Consider the following 23,494-nt stretch of genomic DNA (forward strand, 5'->3'; position numbering starts at 1 on the left):
GCTAGCTGGAGGTGTCTGGACGGGCAAATTTAACTCTCATTTCCCACCAGGAAGAGGAATTAACCAAAGGCTCAGCATGCCGGGCCGGAACCAGATTAGGGCCTGAAGCCATCCTGCGGTGTTGCGGCCAGGTCACAAGAAAGCGAGTTGAAGAAAGGAGCTCAGGGGCACTGTAATTCACAAACCTGCAGAGTTATAAATGACAGCTATCGTCCAAAAATAGACTGAAGTAAGGCTGCCAAGAGGACTTGAAAGCGGGGCAGAATTGCAGGAAACCGATTTCAGGAGGTAGACTGGAATTGCATTGAAAGCATAGGAAAAGAGGCAGAACGTCCACAATGATGCACTTGGCCAAAAAGGGCGTATGCGTTTTTTCCTGAATATATTCAGGAAAAAACGCATACGCCCTTTTTGGCCAACCAAGCAAGCTTGCAAAGGAAATCTGCACTACAATGAAGTCTCACTTCCCCCCGGTCAAAAGGGCCATCTGAAAAAAGTGTAAAATCCAGAAAGGCAGGACAGGCCATGGAGAACTGGGAGCCTTGTTATGCTGATGGGCGGGATGTAAATTGCCAACAATCACTTGGGAGAAGTGTATGGTGTTTCCTGAAACATCTAAAAAACAAAGCAACAGAACCTAGGGCACTTCCACTTATGGTCCTATAGCTTAGGGAAATTAAAATCAAAAAGACACAGCCACCCCAAAGTTTGGAACTGCTCTGTTTACAAGAACCTCGTTTACAGTACAAGTTCAACATCGCAGAAAGTGAAAAATGGATAAAGAAGTTGTGGTATTTACTTACAAAGCAATATCACTCAGCAATGAAATCTGTGTCATCAGGCCCTTAGCAGCACAATGAGTGGATTCAGGTATGATGATTCTAACTGAAATAAGTCACACAGAAAAAGAAACATCATAAGATATCAGTAATACACGGAATGTAAACTTGGCTATACAGGAACTGAATTACAGAACAGAACAGGGTCTCAAATTTAGAAAACCAACTTCTTCTTGCTTAAGGGTAAAGGTGAGTTGGGGTGCTGCATAAAACCAGAGATTGAAATGAGCACAGATAAAGTTCCTTAAGCCAAATATGGAATACACAAGAGCTACTCCTTGCTCAACGAAATGGACTCAACACCCCATATTAAACGCCTAAGAATGTACCTGACTAGTAAGTATCTTAAAACCTATGGATTGCTATGTCTCTGAAAGAGAATCAAGCATGTGTACAGGGGCATAAACGCAGCAGTGATAGGATTGGAGAGGTTCGGTGAGCAAATGAAGACCCTTTGAAGTCATATTGCATGGTACCCATTCCACGGGTTTCAACTACCCAGGTTTAAGGTATTCTTCCTTCAGCTAAAACATGCATGTGGAACCTAGAGTATGATCAACCATGTGATCGGGAGACGTGTTCAAATATGTCTCAGTTTTCCTCCCCTGGTACTCGGGTGCAACATTCCAGACGCTTTACTAACACTCTCCCCACTTGGAGAGTCAGCGCCTTTAACCTCCTGTTTGGCCCAGTTTGCAATTTCTGCGGAAGATGAACAGGAATAGTGAGAACCAATGAGAGGCTAGCTGGAGGTGTCTGGACGGGCAAATTTAACTCTCATTTCCCACCAGGAAGAGGAAATAACCAAAGGCTCAGCGTGCCGTACCGGAACCAGATTAGGGCCTGAAGCCATCCTGCGGTGTTGCGGCCAGGTCACAAGAAAGCGAGTTGAAGAAAGGAGCTCAGGGGCACTGTAATTCACAAACCTGCAGAGTTATAAATGACAGCTATCGTCCAAAAATAGACTGAAGTAAGGCTGCCAAGAGGACTTGAAAGCGGGGCAGAATTGCAGGAAACCGATTTCAGGAGGTAGACTGGAATTGCATTGAAAGCATAGGAAAAGAGGCAGAACGTCCACAATGATGCACTTGGCCAAAAAGGGCGTATGCGTTTTTTCCTGAATATATTCAGGAAAAAACGCATACGCCCTTTTTGGCCAACCAAGCAAGCTTGCAAAGGAAATCTGCACTACAATGAAGTCTCACTTCCCCCCGGTCAAAAGGGCCATCTGAAAAAAGTGTAAAATCCAGAAAGGCAGGACAGGCCATGGAGAACTGGGAGCCTTGTTATGCTGATGGGCGGGATGTAAATTGCCAACAGACACTCGGGAGAATTGTATGGTGTTTCCTGAAACATCTAAAAATCAAAGCAACAGAGCCTAGGGCACTGCCACTTATGGTCCTATAGCTTAGGGAAATTAAAATCAAAAAGACACAGGCACCCCAAAGTTTGGGACGCCTCTGTTTACAAGAACCTCGTTTACAGTACAAGTTCAACATCGCAGAAAGTGAAAAATGGATAAAGAACTTGTGGTACTTACGTACAATGCAGTATCACTCAGCAATGAAATCTATGTCATCAGGCCCGTAGCAGCATAATGAGTGGATTCAGGTACGATGATTCTAACTGAAATAAGTCACACAGAAAAAGAAACATCATAAGATATCAGTAATACACGGAATGTAAACTTGTCTACAAAGGAACTGCATTCCAAAACAGAACAGGGTCTCAAATTTAGAAAACCAACTTATGCTTGCTTAAGGGGAAAGGTGAGTTGGGGTGCTGCATAAAACCAGAGATTGAAATGAGCACAGATAAAGTTCCTTAAGCCAAATATGGAATAGACAAGAGCTACTCATTGCTCAACGAAATGGACTCAAAACCCCATATTAAACGCCTAAGAATGTACCTGACTAGTAAGTATCTTAAAACCTATGGATTGCTATGTCTCCGAAAGAGAATCAAGCATGTGTACAGGGGCATAAACGCAGCAGTGATAGGATTGGAGAGGTTCGGTGAGCAAATGAAGACCCTTTGAAGACATATTGCATGGTACCCATTCCACGGGTTTCAACTACCCAGGTTTTAGGTATTTTTCCTTCAGCTAAAACATGCATGTGGAACCCAGAGTATGATCAACCATGTGATCGGGAGACGTGTTCAAATATGTCTCAGTTTTCCTCCCCTGGTACTCGGGTGCAACATTCCAGACGCTTTACTAACACTCTCCCCACTTGGAGAGTCAGCGCCTTTAACCTCCTGTTTGGCCCAGTTTGCAATTTCTGCGGAAGATGAACAGGAATAGCGAGAACCAATGAGAGGCTAGCTGGAGGTGTCTGGACGGGCAAATTTAACTCTCATTTCCCACCAGGAAGAGGAAATAACCAAAGGCTCAGCGTGCCGTACCGGAACCAGATTAGGGCCTGAAGCCATCCTGCGGTGTTGCGGCCAGCTCAAAAGAAAGCGAGTTGAAGAAAGGAGCTCAGGGGCACTGTAATTCACAAACCTGCAGAGTTATAAATGACAGCTATCGTCCAAAAATAGACTGAAGTAAGGCTGCCAAGAGGACTTGAAAGCGGGGCAGAATTGCAGGAAACCGATTTCAGGAGGTAGACTGGAATTGCATTGAAAGCATAGGAAAAGAGGCAGAACGTCCACAATGATGCACTTGGCCAAAAAGGGCGTATGCGTTTTTTCCTGAATATATTCAGGAAAAAACGCATACGCCCTTTTTGGCCAACCAAGCAAGCTTGCAAAGGAAATCTGCACTACAATGAAGTCTCACTTCCCCCCGGTCAAAAGGGCCATCTGAAAAAAGTGTAAAATCCAGAAAGGCAGGACAGGCCATGGAGAACTGGGAGCCTTGTTATGCTGATGGGCGGGATGTAAATTGCCAACAACCACTCGGGAGAAGTGTATGGTGTTTCCTGAAACATCTAAAAAACAAAGCAACAGAACCTAGGGCACTTCCACTTATGGTCCTATAGCTTAGGGAAATTAAAATCAAAAAGACACAGCCACCCCAAAGTTTGGAACGGCTCTGTTTACAAGAACCTCGTTTACAGTACAAGTTCAACATTGCAGAAAGTGAAAAATGGATAAAGAAGTTGTGGTATTTACTTACAAAGCAATATCACTCAGCAATGAAATCTGTGTCATCAGGCCCTTAGCAGCACAATGAGTGGATTCATGTATGATGATTCTAACTGAAGTAAGTCACACAGAAAAAGAAACATCATAAGATATCAGTAATACATGGAATGTAAACTTGGCTACACAGGAACTGAATTACAGAACAGAACAGGGTCTCAAATTTAGAAAACCAACTTATGCTTGCTTAAGGGTAAAGGTGAGTTGGGGTGCTGCATAAAACCAGAGATTGAAATGAGCACAGATAAAGTTCCTTAAGTCAAATATGGAATAGACAAGAGCTACTCCTTGCTCAACGAAATGGACTCAACACCGCATATTAAACACCTAAGAATGTACCTGACTAGTAAGTATCTTAAAACCTATGGATTGCTATGTCTCCGAAAGAGAATCAAGCATGTGTACAGGGGCATAAACGCAGCAGTGATAGGATTGGAGAGGTTCAGTGAGCAAATGAAGACCCTTTGAAGTCATATTGCATGGTACCCATTCCACGGGTTTCAACTACCCAGGTTTAAGGTATTCTTCCTTCAGCTAAAACATGCATGTGGAACCTAGAGTATGATCAACCATGTGATCGGGAGACGTGTTCAAATATGTCTCAGTTTTCCTCCCCTGGTACTCGGGTGCAACATTCCAGACGCTTTACTAACACTCTCCCCACTTGGAGAGTCAGTCCCTTTAACCTCCTGTTTGGCCCAGTTTGCAATTTCTGCGGAAGATGAACAGGAATAGCGAGAACCAATGAGAGGCTAGCTGGAGGTGTCTGGACGGGCAAATTTAACTCTCATTTCCCACCAGGAAGAGGAATTAACCAAAGGCTCAGCATGCCGGGCCGGAACCAGATTAGGGCCTGAAGCCATCCTGCGGTGTTGCGGCCAGGTCACAAGAAAGCGAGTTGAAGAAAGGAGCTCAGGGGCACTGTAATTCACAAACCTGCAGAGTTATAAATGACAGCTATCGTCCAAAAATAGACTGAAGTAAGGCTGCCAAGAGGACTTGAAAGCGGGGCAGAATTGCAGGAAACCGATTTCAGGAGGTAGACTGGAATTGCATTGAAAGCATAGGAAAAGAGGCAGAACGTCCACAATGATGCACTTGGCCAAAAAGGGCGTATGCGTTTTTTCCTGAATATATTCAGGAAAAAACGCATACGCCCTTTTTGGCCAACCAAGCAAGCTTGCAAAGGAAATCTGCACTACAATGAAGTCTCACTTCCCCCCGGTCAAAAGGGCCATCTGAAAAAAGTGTAAAATCCAGAAAGGCAGGACAGGCCATGGAGAACTGGGAGCCTTGTTATGCTGATGGGCGGGATGTAAATTGCCAACAGACACTCCGGAGAAGTGTATGGTGTTTCCTGAAACATCTAAAAAACAAAGCAACAGAACCTAGGGCACTTCCACTTATGGTCCTATAGCTTAGGGAAATTAAAATCAAAAAGACACAGCCACCCCAAAGTTTGGAACGGCTCTGTTTACAAGAACCTCGTTTACAGTACAAGTTCAACATCGCAGAAAGTGAAAAATGGATAAAGAAGTTGTGGTATTTACTTACAAAGCAATATCACTCAGCAATGAAATCTGTGTCATCAGGCCCTTAGCAGCACAATGAGTGGATTCAGGTATGATGATTCTAACTGAAATAAGTCACACAGAAAAAGAAACATCATAAGATATCAGTAATACACGGAATGTAAACTTGGCTATACAGGAACTGAATTACAGAACAGAACAGGGTCTCAAATTTAGAAAACCAACTTATGCTTGCTTAAGGGTAAAGGTGAGTTGGGGTGCTGCATAAAACCAGAGATTGAAATGAGCACAGATAAAGTTCCTTAAGTCAAATATGGAATAGACAAGAGCTACTCCTTGCTCAACGAAATGGACTCAACACCGCATATTAAACACCTAAGAATGTACCTGACTAGTAAGTATCTTAAAACCTATGGATTGCTATGTCTCCGAAAGAGAATCAAGCATGTGTACAGGGGCATAAACGCAGCAGTGATAGGATTGGAGAGGTTCAGTGAGCAAATGAAGACCCTTTGAAGTCATATTGCATGGTACCCATTCCACGGGTTTCAACTACCCAGGTTTAAGGTATTCTTCCTTCAGCTAAAACATGCATGTGGAACCTAGAGTATGATCAACCATGTGATCGGGAGACGTGTTCAAATATGTCTCAGTTTTCCTCCCCTGGTACTCGGGTGCAACATTCCAGACGCTTTACTAACACTCTCCCCACTTGGAGAGTCAGTCCCTTTAACCTCCTGTTTGGCCCAGTTTGCAATTTCTGCGGAAGATGAACAGGAATAACGAGAACCAATGAGAGGCTAGCTGGAGGTGTCTGGACGGGCAAATTTAACTCTCATTTCCCACCAGGAAGAGGAATTAACCAAAGGCTCAGCATGCCAGGCCGGAACCAGATTAGGGCCTGAAGCCATCCTGCGGTGTTGCGGCCAGGTCACAAGAAAGCGAGTTGAAGAAAGGAGCTCAGGGGCACTGTAATTCACAAACCTGCAGAGTTATAAATGACAGCTATCGTCCAAAAATAGACTGAAGTAAGGCTGCCAAGAGGACTTGAAAGCGGGGTAGAATTGCAGGAAACCGATTTCAGGAGGTAGACTGGAATTGCATTGAAAGCATAGGAAAAGAGGCAGAACGTCCACAATGATGCACTTGGCCAAAAAGGGCGTATGCGTTTTTTCCTGAATATATTCAGGAAAAAACGCATACGCCCTTTTTGGCCAACCAAGCAAGCTTGCAAAGGAAATCTGCACTACAATGAAGTCTCACTTCCCCCCGGTCAAAAGGGCCATCTGAAAAAAGTGTAAAATCCAGAAAGGCAGGACAGGCCATGGAGAACTGGGAGCCTTGTTATGCTGATGGGCGGGATGTAAATTGCCAACAGACACTCCGGAGAAGTGTATGGTGTTTCCTGAAACATCTAAAAAACAAAGCAACAGAACCTAGGGCACTTCCACTTATGGTCCTATAGCTTAGGGAAATTAAAATCAAAAAGACACAGCCACCCCAAAGTTTGGAACGGCTCTGTTTACAAGAACCTCGTTTACAGTACAAGTTCAACATCGCAGAAAGTGAAAAATGGATAAAGAAGTTGTGGTATTTACTTACAAAGCAATATCACTCAGCAATGAAATCTGTGTCATCAGGCCCTTAGCAGCACAATGAGTGGATTCAGGTATGATGATTCTAACTGAAATAAGTCACACAGAAAAAGAAACATCATAAGATATCAGTAATACACGGAATGTAAACTTGGCTATACAGGAACTGAATTACAGAACAGAACAGGGTCTCAAATTTAGAAAACCAACTTCTTCTTGCTTAAGGGTAAAGGTGAGTTGGGTTGCTGCATAAAACCAGAGATTGAAATGAGCACAGATAAAGTTCCTTAAGCCAAATATGGAATACACAAGAGCTACTCCTTGCTCAACGAAATGGACTCAACACCCCATATTAAACGCCTAAGAATGTACCTGACTAGTAAGTATCTTAAAACCTATGGATTGCTATGTCTCTGAAAGAGAATCAAGCATGTGTACAGGGGCATAAACGCAGCAGTGATAGGATTGGAGAGGTTCGGTGAGCAAATGAAGACCCTTTGAAGTCATATTGCATGGTACCCATTCCACGGGTTTCAACTACCCAGGTTTAAGGTATTCTTCCTTCAGCTAAAACATGCATGTGGAACCTAGAGTATGATCAACCATGTGATCGGGAGACGTGTTCAAATATGTCTCAGTTTTCCTCCCCTGGTACTCGGGTGCAACATTCCAGACGCTTTACTAACACTCTCCCCACTTGGAGAGTCAGCGCCTTTAACCTCCTGTTTGGCCCAGTTTGCAATTTCTGCGGAAGATGAACAGGAATAGCGAGAACCAATGAGAGGCTAGCTGGAGGTGTCTGGACGGGCAAATTTAACTCTCATTTCCCACCAGGAAGAGGAAATAACCAAAGGCTCAGCGTGCCGTACCGGAACCAGATTAGGGCCTGAAGCCATCCTGCGGTGTTGCGGCCAGCTCAAAAGAAAGCGAGTTGAAGAAAGGAGCTCAGGGGCACTGTAATTCACAAACCTGCAGAGTTATAAATGACAGCTATCATCCAAAAATAGACTGAAGTAAGGCTGCCAAGAGGACTTGAAAGCGGGGCAGAATTGCAGGAAACCGATTTCAGGAGCTAGACTGGAATTGCATTGAAAGCATAGGAAAAGAGGCAGAACGTCCACAATGATGCACTTGGCCAAAAAGGGCGTATGCGTTTTTTCCTGAATATATTCAGGAAAAAACGCATACGCCCTTTTTGGCCAACCAAGCAAGCTTGCAAAGGAAATCTGCACTACAATGAAGTCTCACTTCCCCCCGGTCAAAAGGGCCATCTGAAAAAAGTGTAAAATCCTGAAAGGCAGGACAGGCCATGGAGAACTGGGAGCCTTGTTATGCTGATGGGCGGGATGTAAATTGCCAACAACCACTCGGGAGAAGTGTATGGTGTTTCCTGAAACATCTAAAAAACAAAGCAACAGAACCTAGGGCACTTCCACTTATGGTCCTATAGCTTAGGGAAATTAAAATCAAAAAGACACAGCCACCCCAAAGTTTGGAATGGCTCTGTTTACAAGAACCTCGTTTACAGTACAAGTTCAACATCGCAGAAAGTGAAAAATGGATAAAGAAGTTGTGGTATTTACTTACAAAGCAATATCACTCAGCAATGAAATCTGTGTCATCAGGCCCTTAGCAGCACAATGAGTGGATTCAGGTATGATGATTCTAACTGAAGTAAGTCACACAGAAAAAGAAACATCATAAGATATCAGTAATACACGGAATGTAAACTTGGCTACACAGGAACTGAATTACAGAACAGAACAGGGTCTCAAATTTAGAAAACTAACTTATGCTTGCTTAAGGGTAAAGGTGAGTTGGGGTGCTGCATAAAACCAGAGATTGAAATGAGCACAGATAAAGTTCCTTAAGTCAAATATGGAATAGACAAGAGCTACTCCTTGCTCAACGAAATGGACTCAACACCGCATATTAAACGCCTAAGAATGTACCTGACTAGTAAGTATCTTAAAACCTATGGATTGCTATGTCTCCGAAAGAGAATCAAACATCTGTACAGGGGCATAAACACAGCAGTGATAGGATTGGAGAGGTTCGGTGAGCAAATGAAGACCCTTTGAAGTCATATTGCATGGTACCCATTACACGGGTCTCAACTCTCCAGGTTTAAGGTATTCTTCCTTCAGCTAAAACATGCATGTGGAACCCAAGTATGATCAACCATGTGAACGGGAGACGTGTTCAAATATGTCTCAGTTTTCCTCCCCTGGTACTTGGGTGCAACATTCCAGACGCTTTACTAACACTCTCCCCACTTGGAGAGTCAGCGCCTTTAACCTCCTGTTTGGCCCAGTTTGCAATTTCTGCGGAAGATGAACAGGAATAGTGAGAACCAATGAGAGGCTAGCTGGAGGTGTCTGGACGGGCAAATTTAACTCTCATTTCCCACCAGGAAGAGTAAATAACCAAAGACTCAGCGTGCCGTACCTGAACCAGATTAGGGCCTGAAGCCATCCTGCGGTGTTGCGGCCAGCTCAAAAGAAAGCGAGTTGAAGAAAGGAGCTCAGAGGCACTGTAATTCACAAACCTGCAGAGTTATAAATGACAGCTATCGTCCAAAAATAGACTGAAGTAAGGCTGCCAAGAGGACTTGAAAGCGGGGCAGAATTGCAGGAAACCGATTTCAGAAGGTAGACTGGAACTGCATTGAAAGCATAGGAAAAGAGGCAGAACGTCCACAATGATGCACTTGGCCAAAAAGGGCGTATGCGTTTTTTCCTGAATATATTCAGGAAAAAACGCATACGCCCTTTTTGGCCAACCAAGCAAGCTTGCAAAGGAAATCTGCACTACAGTGAAGTCTCACTTCCCCCCGGTCAAAAGGGCCATCTGAAAAAAGTGTAAAATCCAGAAAGGCAGGACAGGCCATGGAGCACTGGGAGCCTTGTTATGGTGATGGGCGGGATGTAAATTGCCAACAACCACTCGGGAGAAGCGTATGGTGTTTCCTGAAACATCTAAAAAACAAAGCAACAGAACCTAGGGCACTTCCACTTATGGTCCTATAGCTTAGGGAAATTAAAATCAAAAAGACACAGCCACCCCAAAGTTTGGAACGGCTCTGTTTACAAGAACCTCGTTTACAGTACAAGTTCAACATCGCAGAAAGTGAAAAATGGATAAAGAAGTTGTGGTATTTACTTACAAAGCAATATCACTCAGCAATGAAATCTGTGTCATCAGGCCCTTAGCAGCACAATGAGTGGATTTAGGTATGATGATTCTAACTGAAATAAGTCACACAGAAAAAGAAACATCATAAGATATCAGTAATACACGGAATGTAAACTTGGCTACGCGGGAACTGAATTACAGAAGAGAACAGGGTCTCAAATTTAGAAAACCAACTTATTCTTGCTTAAGGGTAAAGGTGAGTTGGGGTGCTGCATAAAACCAGAGATTGAAATGAGCACAGATAAAGTTCCTTAAGTCAAATATGGAATAGACAAGAGCTACTCCTTGCTCAACGAAATGGACTCAACACCGCATATTAAACGCCTAAGAATGTACCTGACTAGTAAGTATCTTAAAACCTATGGATTGCTATGTCTCCGAAAGAGAATCAAGCATGTGTACAGGGGCATAAACACAGCAGTGATAGGATTGGAGAGGTTCGGTGAGCAAATGAAGACCCTTTGAAGTCATATTGCATGGTACCCATTACACGGGTCTCAACTCTCCAGGTTTAAGGTATTCTTCCTTCAGCTAAAACATGCATGTGGAACCCAAGTATGATCAACCATGTGAACGGGAGACGTGTTCAAATATGTCTCAGTTTTCCTCCCCTGGTACTCGGGTGCAACATTCCAGACGCTTTACTAACACTCTCCCCACTTGGAGAGTCAGCGCCTTTAACCTCCTGTTTGGCCCAGTTTGCAATTTCTGCGGAAGATGAACAGGAATAGTGAGAACCAATGAGAGGCTAGCTGGAGGTGTCTGGACGGGCAAATTTAACTCTCATTTCCCACCAGGAAGAGGAATTAACCAAAGGCTCAGCATGCCGGGCCGGAACCAGATTAGGGACTGAAGCCATCCTGCGGTGTTGCGGCCAGGTCACAAGAAAGCGAGTTGAAGAAAAGAGCTCAGGGGCACTGTAATTCACAAACCTGCAGAGTTATAAATGACAGCTATCGTCCAAAAATAGACTGAAGTAAGGCTGCCAAGAGGACTTGAAAGCGGGGCAGAATTGCAGGAAACCGATTTCAGGAGGTAGACTGGAATTGCATTGAAAGCATAGGAAAAGAGGCAGAACGTCCACAATGATGCACTTGGCCAAAAAGGGCGTATGCGTTTTTTCCTGAATATATTCAGGAAAAAACGCATACGCCCTTTTTGGCCAACCAAGCAAGCTTGCAAAGGAAATCTGCACTACAATGAAGTCTCACTTCCCCCCGGTCAAAAGGGCCATCTGAAAAAAGTGTAAAATCCAGAAAGGCAGGACAGGCCATGGAGCACTGGGAGCCTTGTTATGGTGATGGGCGGGATGTAAATTGCCAACAACCACTCGGGAGAAGCGTATGGTGTTTCCTGAAACATCTAAAAATAAAGCAACAGAACCTAGGGCACTTCCACTTATGGTCCTATAGCTTAGGGAAATTAAAATCAAAAAGACACAGCCACCCCAAAGTTTGGGACGCCTCTGTTTACAAGAACCTCGTTTACCGAACAAGTTCAATATCAGAGAAAGTGAAAAATGGACAAAGAACTTGTGGTACTTACGTACAATGCAGTATCACTCAGCAATGAAATCTATGTCATCAGGCCCGTAGCAGCATAATGAGTGGATTCAGGTACGATGATTCTAACTGAAATAAGTCACACAGAAAAAGAAACATCATAAGATATCACTAATACACGGAATGTAAACTTGGCTACACAGGAACTGCATTCCAAAACAGAACAGGGTCTCAAATTTAGAAAACCAACTTATGCTTGCTTAAGGGGAAAGGTGAGTTGGGGTGCTGCATAAAACCAGAGATTGAAATGAGCACAGATAAAGTTCCTTAAGCCAAATATGGAATAGACAAGAGCTACTCCTTGCTCAACGAAATGGACTCAACACCCCATATTAAACGCCTAAGAATGTACCTGACTAGTAAGTATCTTAAAACCTATGGATTGCTATGTCTCCGAAAGAGAATCAAGCATGTATACAGGGTCATAAACGCAGCAGTGATAGGATTGGAGAGGTTCGGTGAGCAAATGAAGACCCTTTGAAGTCATATTGCATGGTACCCATTCCACGGGTCTCAACTCTCCATGTTTAAGGTATTCTTCCTTCAGCTAAAACATGCATGTGGAACCCAGAGTATGATCAACCATGTGAATGGGAGACGTGTTCAAATATGTCTCAGTTTTCCTCCCCTGGTACTCGGGTGCAACATTCCAGACGCTTTACTAACACTCTCCCCACTTGGAGAGTCAGTCCCTTTAACCTCCTGTTTGGCCCAGTTTGCAATTTCTGCGGAAGATGAACAGGAATAGCGAGAACCAATGAGAGGCTAGCTGGAGGTGTCTGGACGGGCAAATTTAACTCTCATTTCCCACCAGGAAGAGGAATTAACCAAAGGCTCAGCATGCCGGGCCGGAACCAGATTAGGGCCTGAAGCCATCCTGCGGTGTTGCGGCCAGCTCAAAAGAAAGCGAGTTGAAGAAAGGAGCTCAGGGGCACTGTAATTCACAAACCTGCAGAGTTATAAATGACAGCTATCGTCCAAAAATAGACTGAAGTAAGGCTGCCAAGAGGACTTGAAAGCGGGGCAGAATTGCAGGAAACCGATTTCAGGAGGTAGACTGGAATTGCATTGAAAGCATAGGAAAAGAGGCAGAACGTCCACAATGATGCACTTGGCCAAAAAGGGCGTATGCGTTTTTTCCTGAATATATTCAGGAAAAAACGCATACGCCCTTTTTGGCCAACCAAGCAAGCTTGCAAAGGAAATCTGCACTACAATGAAGTCTCACTTCCCCCCGGTCAAAAGGGCCATCTGAAAAAAGTGTAAAATCCAGAAAGGCAGGACAGGCCATGGAGAACTGGGAGCCTTGTTATGCTGATTGGCGGGATGTAAATTGCCAACAATCACTCGGGAGAAGTGTATGGTGTTTCCTGAAACATCTAAAAAACAAAGCAACAGAACCTAGGGCACTTCCACTTATGGTCCTATAGCTTAGGGAAATTAAAATCAAAAAGACACAGCCACCCCAAAGTTTGGAACTGCTCTGTTTACAAGAACCTCGTTTACAGTACAAGTTCAACATCGCAGAAAGTGAAAAATGGATAAAGAAGTTGTGGTATTTACTTACAATGCAGTATCACTCAGCAATGAAATCTGTGTCATCAGGCCCTTAGCAGCACAATGAGTGGATTTAGGTATTATGATTCTAACTGAAATAAGTCACACAGGAAAAGAAACATCATAAGATATCAGTAATACACGGAATGTAAACTTGGCTACACAGGAACTGAATTACAGAACAGAACAGGGTCTCAAATTTAGAAAACCAACTTATTCTTGCTTAAGGGGAAAGGTGAGTTGGGGTGCTGCATAAAACCAGAGATTGAAATGAGCACAGATAAAGTTCCTTAAGCCAAATATGGAATAGACAAGAGCTACTCCTAGCTCAACGAAATGGACTCAACAGCCCATATTAAACGCCTAAGAATGTACCTGACTAGTAAGTATCTTAAAACCTATGGATTGCTATGTCTCCGAAAGAGAATCAAGCATGTGTACAGGGGCATAAATGCAGCAGTGATAGGATTGGAGAGGTTCGGTGAGCAAATGAAGACCCTTTGAAGTCATATTGCATGGTACCCATTCCACGGGTTTCAACTACCCAGGTTTTAGGTATTCTTCCTTCAGCTAAAACATGCATGTGGAACCCAAGTATGATCAACCATGTGAACGGGAGACGTGTTCAAATATGTCTCAGTTTTCCTCCCCTGGTACTCGGGTGCAACATTCCAGACGCTTTACTAACACTCTCCCCTCTTGGAGAGTCAGCGCCTTTAACCTCCTGTTTGGCCCAGTTTGCAATTTCTGCGGAAGATGAACAGGAATAGCGAGAACCAATGAGAGACTAGCTGGAGGTGTCTGGACGGGCAAATTTAACTCTCATTTCCCACCAGGAAGAGGAAATAACCAAAGGCTCAGCGTGCCGTGCCGGAACCAGATTAGGGCCTGAAGCCATCCTGCGGTGTTGTGGCCAGGTCAAAAGAAAGCAAGTTGAAGAAAGGAGCTCAGGGGCACTGTAATTCACAAACCTGCAGAGTTATAAATGACAGCTATCGTCCAAAAATAGACTGAAGTAAGGCTGCCAAGAGGACTTGAAAGCGGGGCAGAATTGCAGGAAACCGATTTCAGGAGCTAGACTGGAATTGCATTGAAAGCATAGGAAAAGAGGCAGAACGTCCACAATGATGCACTTGGCCAAAAAGGGCGTATGCGTTTTTTCCTGAATATATTCAGGAAAAAACGCATACGCCCTTTTTGGCCAACCAAGCAAGCTTGCAAAGGAAATCTGCACTACAATGAAGTCTCACTTCCCCCCGGTCAAAAGGGCCATCTGAAAAAAGTGTAAAATCCAGAAAGGCAGGACAGGCCATGGAGAACTGGGAGCCTTGTTATGCTGATGGGCGGGATGTAAATTGCCAACAGACACTCGGGAGAAGTGTATGGTGTTTCCTGAAACATCGAAAAAACAAAGCAACAGAGCCTAGGGCACTTCCACTTATGGTCCTATAGCTTAGGGAAATTAAAATCAAAAAGACACAGCCACCCCAAAGTTTGGGACGCCTCTGTTTACAAGAACCTCGTTTACCGAACAAGTTCAATATCAGAGAAAGTGAAAAATGGACAAAGAACTTGTGGTACTTACGTACAATGCAGTATCACTCAGCAATGAAATCTATGTCATCAGGCCCGTAGCAGCATAATGAGTGGATTCAGGTACGATGATTCTAACTGAAATAAGTCACACAGAAAAAGAAACATCATAAGATATCAGTAATACACGGAATGTAAACTTGGCTACACAGGAACTGCATTCCAAAACAGAACAGGGTCTCAAATTTAGAAAACCAACTTATGCTTGCTTAAGGGTAAAGGTGAGTTGGGGTGCTGCATAAAACCAGAGATTGAAATGAGCACAGATAAAGTTCCTTAAGCCAAATATGGAATAGACAAGAGCTACTCCTTGCTCAACGAAATGGACTCAACACCCCATATTAAACGCCTAAGTATGTACCTGACTAGTAAGTATCTAAAAACCTATGGATTGCTATGTCTCCAAAAGAGAATCAAGCGTGTGTACAGGGGAATAAACGCAGCAGTGATAGGATTGGAGAGGTTCGGTGAGCAAATGAAGACCCTTTGAAGTCATATTGCATGGTACCCATTCCACGGGTCTCAACTCTCCATGTTTAAGGTATTCTTCCTTCAGCTAAAACATGCATGTGGAACCCAGAGTATGATCAACCATGTGAATGGGAGACGTGTTCAAATATGTCTCAGTTTTCCTCCCCTGGTACTCGGGTGCAACATTCCAGACGCTTTACTAACACTCTCCCCACTTGGAGAGTCAGTCCCTTTAACCTCCTGTTTGGCCCAGTTTGCAATTTCTGCGGAAGATGAACAGGAATAGCGAGAACCAATGAGAGGCTAGCTGGAGGTGTCTGGACGGGCAAATTTAACTCTCATTTCCCACCAGGAAGAGGAATTAACCAAAGGCTCAGCATGCCGGGCCGGAACCAGATTAGGGCCTGAAGCCATCCTGCGGTGTTGCGGCCAGCTCAAAAGAAAGCGAGTTGAAGAAAGGAGCTCAGGGGCACTGTAATTCACAAACCTGCAGAGTTATAAATGACAGCTATCGTCCAAAAATAGACTGAAGTAAGGCTGCCAAGAGGACTTGAAAGCGGGGCAGAATTGCAGGAAACCGATTTCAGGAGGTAGACTGGAATTGCATTGAAAGCATAGGAAAAGAGGCAGAACGTCCACAATGATGCACTTGGCCAAAAAGGGCGTATGCGTTTTTTCCTGAATATATTCAGGAAAAAACGCATACGCCCTTTTTGGCCAACCAAGCAAGCTTGCAAAGGAAATCTGCACTACAATGAAGTCTCACTTCCCCCCGGTCAAAAGGGCCATCTGAAAAAAGTGTAAAATCCAGAAAGGCAGGACAGGCCATGGAGAACTGGGAGCCTTGTTATGCTGATGGGCGGGATGTAAATTGCCAACAGACACTCGGGAGAAGTGTATGGTGTTTCCTGAAACATCTAAAAAACAAAGCAACAGAACCTAGGGCACTTCCACTTATGGTCCTATAGCTTAGGGAAATTAAAATCAAAAAGACACAGCCACCCCAAAGTTTGGAACTGCTCTGTTTACAAGAACCTCGTTTACAGTACAAGTTCAACATCGCAGAAAGTGAAAAATGGATAAAGAAGTTGTGGTATTTACTTACAAAGCAATATAACTCAGCAATGAAATCTGTGTCATCAGGCCCTTAGCAGCACAATGAGTGGATTCAGGTATGATGATTCTAACTGAAATAAGTCACACAGAAAAAGAAACATCATAAGATATCAGTAATACACGGAATGTAAACTTGGCTACACAGGAATTGAATTACAGAACAGAACAGGGTCTCAAATTTAGAAAACCAACTTATGCTTGCTTAAGGGGAAAGGTGAGTTGGGGTGCTGCATAAAACCAGAGATTGAAATGAGCACAGATAAAGTTCCTTAAGCCAAATATGGAATAGACAAGAGCTACTCCTTGCTCAACGAAATGGACTCAACACCCCATATTAAACGCCTAAGAATGTACCTGACTAGTAAGTATCTTAAAACCTATGGATTGCTATGTCTCCGAAAGAGAATCAAGCATGTGTACAGGGGCATAAACGCAGCAGTGATAGGATTGGAGAGGTTTGGTGAGCAAATGAAAACCCTTTGAAGTCATATTGCATGGTACCCATTCCACGGGTTTCAACTACCCAGGTTTAAGGTATTCTTCCTTCAGCTAAAACATGCATGTGGAACCTAGAGTATGATCAACCATGTGATCGGGAGACGTGTTCAAATATGTCTCAGTTTTCGTACCCTGGTACTCGGGTGCAACATTCCAGACGCTTTACTAACACTCTCCCCACTTGGAGAGTCAGTCCCTTTAACCTCCTGTTTGGCCCAGTTTGCAATTTCTGCGGAAGATGAACAGGAATAGCGAGAACCAATGAGAGGCTAGCTGGAGGTGTCTGGACGGGCAAATTTAACTCTCATTTCCCACCAGGAAGAGGAATTAACCAAAGGCTCAGCATGCCGGGCCGGAACCAGATTAGGGCCTGAAGCCATCCTGCGGTGTTGCGGCTAGGTCACAAGAAAGCGAGTTGAAGAAAGGAGCTCAGGGGCACTGTAATTCACAAACCTGCAGAGTTATAAATGACAGCTATCGTCCAAAAATAGACTGAAGTAAGGCCGCCAAGAGGACTTGAAAGCGGGGCAGAATTGCAGGAAACCGATTTCAGGAGGTAGACTGGAATTGCATTGAAAGCATAGGAAAAGAGGCAGAACGTCCACAATGATGCACTTGGCCAAAAAGGGCGTATGCGTTTTTCCTGAATATATTCAGGAAAAAACGCATACGCCCTTTTTGGCCAACCAAGCAAGCTTGCAAAGGAAATCTGCACTACAATGAAGTCTCACTTCCCCCCGGTCAAAAGGGCCATCTGAAAAAAGTGTAAAATCCAGAAAGGCAGGACAGGCCATGGAGAACTGGGAGCCTTGTTATGCTGATGGGCGGGATGTAAATTGCCAACAACCACTCGGGAGAAGTGTATGGTGTTTCCTGAAACATCTAAAAAACAAAGCAACAGAGCCTAGGGCACTACCACTTATGGTCCTATAGCTTAGGGAAATTAAAATCAAAAAGACACAGCCACCCCAAAGTTTGGGACGCCTCTGTTTACAAGAACCTCGTTTACAGTACAAGTTCAACATCAGAGAAAGTGAAAAATGGATAAAGAAGTTGTGGTATTTACTTACAATGCAGTATCACTCAGCAATGAAATCTGTGTCATCAGGCCCTTAGCAGCACAATGAGTGGATTTAGGTATGATGATTCTAACTGAAATAAGTCACACAGGAAAAGAAACATCATAAGATATCAGTAATACACGGAATGTAAACTTGGCTACACAGGAACTGAATTACAGAACAGAACAGGGTCTCAAATTTAGAAAACCAACTTATTCTTGCTTAAGGGGAAAGGTGAGTTGGGGTGCTGCATAAAACCAGAGATTGAAATGAGCACAGATAAAGTTCCTTAAGCCAAATATGGAATAGACAAGAGCTACTCCTAGCTCAACGAAATGGACTCAACACCCCATATTAAACGCCTAAGAATGTACCTGACTAGTAAGTATCTTAAAACCTATGGATTGCTATGTCTCCGAAAGAGAATCAAGCATGTGTACAGGGGCATAAATGCAGCAGTGATAGGATTGGAGAGGTTCGGTGAGCAAATGAAGACCCTTTGAAGTCATATTGCATGGTACCCATTCCACGGGTTTCAACTACCCAGGTTTTAGGTATTCTTCCTTCAGCTAAAACATGCATGTGGAACCCAAGTATGATCAACCATGTGAACGGGAGACGTGTTCAAATATGTCTCAGTTTTCCTCCCCTGGTACTCGGGTGCAACATTCCAGACGCTTTACTAACACTCTCCCCACTTGGAGAGTCAGCGCCTTTAACCTCCTGTTTGGCCCAGTTTGCAATTTCTGCGGAAGATGAACAGGAATAGCGAGAACCAATGAGAGACTAGCTGGAGGTGTCTGGACGGGCAAATTTAACTCTCATTTCCCACCAGGAAGAGGAAATAACCAAAGGCTCAGCGTGCCGTGCCGGAACCAGATTAGGGCCTGAAGCCATCCTGCGGTGTTGTGGCCAGGTCAAAAGAAAGCAAGTTGAAGAGAGGAGCTCAGGGGCACTGTAATTCACAAACCTGCAGAGTTATAAATGACAGCTATCGTCCAAAAATAGACTGAAGTAAGGCTGCCAAGAGGACTTGAAAGCGGGGCAGAATTGCAGGAAACCGATTTCAGGAGCTAGACTGGAATTGCATTGAAAGCATAGGAAAAGAGGCAGAACGTCCACAATGATGCACTTGGCCAAAAAGGGCGTATGCGTTTTTTCCTGAATATATTCAGGAAAAAACGCATACGCCCTTTTTGGCCAACCAAGCAAGCTTGCAAAGGAAATCTGCACTACAATGAAGTCTCACTTCCCCCCGGTCAAAAGGGCCATCTGAAAAAAGTGTAAAATCCAGAAAGGCAGGACAGGCCATGGAGAACTGGGAGCCTTGTTATGCTGATGGGCGGGATGTAAATTGCCAACAGACACTCGGGAGAAGTGTATGGTGTTTCCTGAAACATCTAAAAAACAAAGCAACAGAGCCTAGGGCACTGCCACTTATGGTCCTATAGCTTAGGGAAATTAAAATCAAAAAGACACAGCCACCCCAAAGTTTGGGACGCCTCTGTTTACAAGAACCTCGTTTACAGTACAAGTTCAACATCGCAGAAAGTGAAAAATGGATAAAGAAGTTGTGGTATTTACTTACAAAGCAATATCACTCAGCAATGAAATCTATGTCATCAGGCCCTTAGCATCACAATGAGTGGATTCAGGTATGATGATTCTAACTGAAATAAGTCACACAGAAAAAGAAACATCATAAGATATCAGTAATACGCGGAATGTAAACTTGGCTACACAGGAACTGAATTACAGAACAGAACAGGGTCTCAAATTTAGAAAACCAACTTATGCTTGCTTAAGGGTAAAGGTGAGTTGGGGTGCTTCATAAAACCAGAGATTGAAATGAGCACAGATAAAGTTCCTTAAGTCAAATATGGAATAGACAAGAGCTACTCCTTGCTCAACGAAATGGACTCAACACCGCATATTAAACGCCTAAGAATGTACCTGACTAGTAAGTATCTTAAAACCTATGGATTGCTATGTCTCCAAAAGAGAATCAAGCATGTGTACAGGGGCATAAACGCAGCAGTGATAGGATTGGAGAGGTTCGGTGAGCAAATGAAGACCCTTTGAAGTCATATTGCATGGTACCCATTACACGGGTCTCAACTCTCCAGGTTTAAGGTATTCTTCCTTCAGCTAAAACATGCATGTGGAACCCAAGTATGATCAACCATGTGAACGGGAGACGTGTTCAAATATGTCTCAGTTTTCCTCCCCTGGTACTCGGGTGCAACATTCCAGACGCTTTACTAACACTCTCCCCACTTGGAGAGTCAGCGCCTTTAACCTCCTCTTTGGCCCAGTTTGCAATTTCTGCGGAAGATGAACAGGAATAGTGAGAACCAATGAGAGGATAGCTGGAGGTGTCTGGACGGGCAAATTTAACTCTCATTTCCCACCAGGAAGAGGAATTAACCAAAGGCTCAGCGTGCCGTACCGGAACCAGATTAGGGCCTGAAGCCATCCTGCGGTGTTGCGGCCAGCTCAAAAGAAAGCGAGTTGAAGAAAGGAGCTCAGGGGCACTGTAATTCACAAACCTGCAGAGTTATAAATGACAGCTATCGTCCAAAAATAGACTGAAGTAAGGCTGCCAAGAGGACTTGAAAGCGGGGCAGAATTGCAGGAAACCGATTTCAGGAGGTAGACTGGAATTGCATTGAAAGCATAGGAAAAGAGGCAGAACGTCCACAATGATGCACTTGGCCAAAAAGGGCGTATGCGTTTTTTCCTGAATATATTCAGGAAAAAACGCATACGCCCTTTTTGACCAACCAAGCAAGCTTGCAAAGGAAATCTGCACTACAATGAAGTCTCACTTCCCCCTGGTCAAAAGGGCCATCTGAAAAAAGTGTAAAATCCAGAAAGGCAGGACAGGCCATGGAGAACTGGGAGCCTTGTTATGCTGATGGGCGGGATGTAAATTGCCAACAGACACTCGGGAGAAGTGTATGGTGTTTCCTGAAACATCTAAATATCAAAGCAACAGAGCCTAGGGCACTGCCACTTATGGTCCTATAGCTTAGGGAAATTAAAATCAAAAAGACACAGCCACCCCAAAGTTTGGAACGGCTCTGTTTACAAGAACCTCGTTTACAGTACAAGTTCAACATCGCAGAAAGTGAAAAATGGATAAAGAACTTGTGGTACTTACGTACAATGCAGTATCACTCAGCAATGAAATCTATGTCATCAGGCCCGTAGCAGCACAATGAGTGGATTCAGGTACGATGATTCTAACTGAAATAAGTCACACAGAAAAAGAAACATCATAAGATATCACTAATACACGGAATGTAAACTTGGCTACACAGGAACTGCATTCCAAAACAGAACAGGGTCTCAAATTTAGAAAACCAACTTATGCTTGCTTAAGGGTAAAGGTGAGTTGGGGTGCTGCATAAAACCAGAGATTGAAATGAGCACAGATAAAGTTCCTTAAGCCAAATATGGAATAGACAAGAGCTACTCCTTGCTCAACGAAATGGACTCAAAACCCCATATTAAACGCCTAAGAATGTACCTGACTAGTAAGTATCTTAAAACCTATGGATTGCTATGTCTCCGAAAGAGAATCAAGCATGTGTACAGGGGCATAAACGCAGCAGTGATAGGATTGGAGAGGTTCGGTGAGCAAATGAAGACCCTTTGAAGTCATATTGCATGGTACCCATTCCACGGGTTTCAACTACCCAGGTTTTAGGTATTCTTCCTTCAGCTAAAACATGCATGTGGAACCCAGAGTATGATCAACCATGTGATCGGGAGACGTGTTCAAATATGTCTCAGTTTTCCTCCCCTGGTACTCGGGTGCAACATTCCAGACGCTTTACTAACACTCTCCCCACTTGGAGAGTCAGCGCCTTTAACCTCCTGTTTGGCACAGTTTGCAATTTCTGCGGAAGATGAACAGGAATAGCGAGAACCAATGAGAGGCTAGCTGGAGGTGTCTGGACGGGCAAATTTAACTCTCATTTCCCACCAGGAAGAGGAAATAACCAAAGGCTCAGCGTGCCGTGCCGGAACCAGATTAGGGCCTGAAGCCATCCTGCGGTGTTGCGGCCAGCTCAAAAGAAAGCGAGTTGAAGAAAGGAGCTCAAGGGCACTGTAATTCACAAAACTGCAGAGTTATAAATGACAGCTATCGTCCAAAAATGGACTGAAGTAAGGCTGCCAAGAGGACTTGAAAGCGGGGCAGAATTGCAGGAAACCGATTTCAGGAGGTAGACTGGAATTGCATTGAAAGCATAGGAAAAGAGGCAGAACGTCCACAATGATGCACTTGGCCAAAAAGTGTGTATGCGTTTTTTCCTGAATATATTCAGGAAAAAACGCATACGCCCTTTTTGGCCAACCAAGCAAGCTTGCAAAGGAAATCTGCACTACAATGAAGTCTCACTTCCCCCTGGTCAAAAGGGCCATCTGAAAAAAGTGTAAAATCCAGAAAGGCAGGACTGGCCATGGAGAACTGGGAGCCTTGTTATGCTGATGGGCGGGATGTAAATTGCCAACAGACACTCGGGAGAAGTGTATGGTGTTTCCTGAAACATCTAAAAAACAGCAACAGAGCCTAGGGCACTGCCACTTATGTTCCTATAGCTTAGGGAAATTAAAATCAAAAAGACACAGCCACCCAAAAGTTTGGGACGCCTCTGTTTACAAGAACCTCGTTTACAGTACAAGTTCAACATCGCAGAAAGTGAAAAATGGATAAAGAAGTTGTGGTATTTACTTACAAAGCAATATCACTCAGCAATGAAATCTATGTCATCAGGCCCTTAGCATCACAATGAGTGGATTCAGGTATGATGATTCTAACTGAAATAAGTCACACAGAAAAAGAAACATCATAAGATATCAGTAATACACGGAATGTAAACTTGGCTACACAGGAATTGAATTACATAACAGAACAGGGTCTCAAATTTAGAAAACCAACTTATGCTTGCTTAAGGGGAAAGGTGAGTTGGGGTGCTGCATAAAACCAGAGATTGAAATGAGCACAGATAAAGTTCCTTAAGTCAAATATGGAATAGACAAGAGCTACTCCTTGCTCAACGAAATGGACTCAACACCGCATATTAAACGCCTAAGAATGTACCTGACTAGTAAGTATCTTAAAACCTATGGATTGCTATGTCTGCAAAAGAGAATCAAGCATGTGTACAGGGGCATAAACGCAGCAGTGATAGGATTGGAGAGGTTCGGTGAGCAAATGAAGACCCTTTGAAGTCATATTTCATGGTACCCATTCCACGGGTTTCAACTACCCAGGTTTAAGGTATTCTTCCTTCAGCTAAAACATGCATGTGGAAC

General features: G+C 43.8%; 1 long non-coding RNA gene across 9 annotated transcripts in view; it reads right to left on the minus strand.

Moving 5' to 3' along the window:
* Positions 1 to 23,494, minus strand: part of LOC307185420 — a 1,105,689-nt gene that overhangs the window by 406,195 nt on the left and 676,000 nt on the right. For 2 of the 9 annotated variants that reach the window (XR_013828061.1, XR_013828063.1), the window contains 2 exons: positions 18,179 to 18,260; positions 13,437 to 13,522 (listed from right to left, as the gene is read on the minus strand). The exons of 6 other annotated variants lie outside the window; for them this stretch is intronic. This is a non-coding gene — a long non-coding RNA (uncharacterized lncRNA). Of the gene's footprint in view, positions 1 to 13,436; positions 13,523 to 16,599; positions 16,678 to 18,178; positions 18,261 to 23,494 lie in introns of all 9 variants that reach the window. One more of the 9 variants, XR_013828059.1, reaches the window with a different exon arrangement.

This window comes from Stenella coeruleoalba, assembly GCF_951394435.1.
Source record: "Stenella coeruleoalba genome assembly, chromosome: 4".
Taxonomy (NCBI): Eukaryota; Metazoa; Chordata; class Mammalia; order Artiodactyla; family Delphinidae; genus Stenella; species Stenella coeruleoalba.